Here is a 2,803-nt window from a genome sequence, read left to right on the forward strand (position 1 = left end):
ATACTATTTCCATTGTACTCTCGGTACAAAAATTTTAAAGAAAATTTAATTAACAAAACTAATAAAATGTATTGGAGAGTCAAATTTAGTTTTAAAAAAAGAAGGGAATAATCTTGTTTCAAACCAAAAAAAAAAAATTTGCTAGATAGAAGTAAGTTTTGTTGTGGTTTGATTTTAAAATTCTACCTAAAAAAGAAGTTGAAAACACCTTGGGAGATTACCTATGGGAGAGTTTCTAACAAAGTCTCTCTTCTCTTCTCAGTCTTCTCAAACGGATACTAATCCAACCAATCATTTGCATGGACTCAAAAGTTCAATTACCTATAAAAGAAGTTGAAAACACCTTGTGAAAGTCTGTAAGGATACTACGACCTCTAGCTTTGCAAAATCCAGTGTTGTTGCCGCTTATCAAAATCGCTGCCAGAATAAAGTTTAACAAGTGGTTCTATGGTGTAGTGGTTAGCACTTTCGACCTTGAATCTAACGACCTGTTGTTTAATTTCCGATAGGCAATCCACCAATTTATACAAAATTGGTTCATAGCCGATTCGGTAGGATCACTTTTGGACCGATAATCTGTAGAAGGGGTCACTAAGGTTGAGATCATACAAAATGGGTCCATAGCTCAATGTTAGAGCATTTGATTGCAGATCAAGAGGTCACCAAGTCGAACCTAGTTGGGCCCTTCTATCTTGGATAGAAATTTGTTACACTTTTTGGACCGACACTATGTCTAAGGTGTCACAAATGTTAAAATTCTACAAAATGGATCCATGGCTCAGTGGTAGAGAATTTGACCGATCACCCGTTTGAACTTGGTTGGGCCCTTTTATTTTGGACAGACACTTTTTACACTTTTGGACTGACACTCTATAGAAGGGGTCACTAAGGTTAAAATCATGAAAAATGGGTCCATAGCTCAGTGGTAAAATCCCGACCATCGAGTGTCTAAAGGAAAAGAAATAAGAATAAACCTTATTCCAAAGTCCTAGTGTGGTATCCAAGCACCCACTATGAACATGGACTATTCGATTTACTCCCGACTATCGAGTGTCTAAAGGAAAAGAAATAAGAATAAACCTTATTCCAAAGTCCTAGTGTGGTATCCGAGCACCCACTATGAACATGGTTAAGTAAGTCCTAGTGTGGTATCCAAGCACCCACTATGAACATGGTTAAGTAAGTCCTAGTGTGGTATCCAAGCACCCACTGTGAACATGGTTAAAAACTTAGCACCACTATTCTCGGACAAGAACCAAGAAATCATTAAGAAAATAGTGTGGTCTTAGCGCCACTATATAATATAGTAGAGGAATAAAAAAATGTTACCCTCATTTGTGTGGTGTTGTGCTTCTTGTACTCCTTATAATTTTACCTTTTAAGGTTGTAAATATTTGTGCACGGGTGACTATTATGATTATCAAATATTTGTGCACGGGTGACTATTATGATTATCAGTCAACTGAGTTAAGTGGAAATAAATTTTGAAGATGAAATTAAAGCTGATGTCATCTTCACCTGAGTTTTGGGATATTGTTATTAATGAGATTCAATCTAATGCCATTAGTAATTCACAATGATAATATTCAAAATACTTGACAAAAAAGAATGGTCAACATAAGATATTTGAAACAAATAAATATTTTGTCCTCTATGATATATCAAATCACTCATTTGAAATTCCTTAATAATAAACCTGAAGTCTTACCTCTTTTATAGAGAAAAGTTCCTTAAATAGAAGTCTTATTAGATACTTCTAAGCATTTAGAGATCAACTAGACACAAAGCTAAACATTCTAAAAAAAATTAGGGGTTAAACTTTCAAGTTAACTTAATTTAAGAAACTTATGATTTTTATATTATCAAGAGTTTATATGAGCTAGGTCGATTCAATCTAGTGGACCCAAGAATTGAACCGAACCAAATCAACTAGTTAGTAACATGATTTAGTGGAAGCATTTTCACGCAAAGTAGAAGCAATAATGGAGGGTTTGCAATAATATAGTTTTCACCCCTTGTTTCTCGAGTGAATATTGAAATAATATGGTTTTCCTGTTAAGTTTTGCATGGAAGAAAGAAAGACGGGGATGTAAAGTATTATTTCAATTTGTTTGTAATATACAACAATATATAAATTAATTATAAGAAATATATAAAATTACATGTTCTCCAAGAGGTTCAATCAACACTGGAGGGTTACTTTTGCAATCACTCTAAAGGTGCTCAAGATCACAACGAGTTAGATAAAACAGCTCTAGAACTTTGAATCCAATAACTTGAGTTTGACTCGTGATAGAATCTCTCTTCTTGTGGAATCTGCATAAAATAGGAAAACCATTCCAATATCAATTTTTACAAGGGGTTCTATGGTGTAGTGGTTAGCACTTTGGACTTTGAATCCAACGACCTGGGTTCAACTCTCGGTAGAACCTTTTTAAGAAATGACCTTGATGCGAAAACACAGAATAAGGAACGACAACACAAGACATTTTAAAACAAAAGGGTGTTACCTAGCATTCGATGCGAAAACACAAATTTTCTCGAGGCATAAGGTGTAACATTCTTGAGTTATTCCGAACTTGCTCCGCTATCAGTTTAACCCATAATAACTAGCATGAGTTTTCGATTCCGAACTTGCTCCAAACAATATCATTTGAACCCATAATAACTAGCATGACTTTTAGGTTCCGAACTTGCTCCAAACAACTTGAAATCTTGAATTTATTCTCATGTCATATAAAATAGACCCTTACAGAAAATAGTTGGTAATTTGGAGCATGTCTAAACCTTGAGCTAGGATATG

The 2,803-nt window shown here is 34.5% G+C and overlaps 1 non-coding gene across 1 annotated transcript; it reads left to right on the forward strand.

The window, feature by feature from the left end:
• The first annotated feature begins 2,360 nt into the window (after positions 1-2,360).
• TRNAQ-UUG (transfer RNA glutamine (anticodon UUG)) lies at positions 2,361-2,432 on the forward strand. Its single transcript has one exon. It is a non-coding gene; the product is annotated as a tRNA-Gln (tRNA).
• The last annotated feature ends 371 nt before the right edge of the window (positions 2,433-2,803 follow it).

This window comes from Cucurbita pepo, chromosome 10, assembly GCF_057944985.1.
Source record: "Cucurbita pepo subsp. pepo isolate OVF chromosome 10, ASM5794498v1, whole genome shotgun sequence".
Classification (NCBI taxonomy): domain Eukaryota; kingdom Viridiplantae; phylum Streptophyta; class Magnoliopsida; order Cucurbitales; family Cucurbitaceae; genus Cucurbita; species Cucurbita pepo.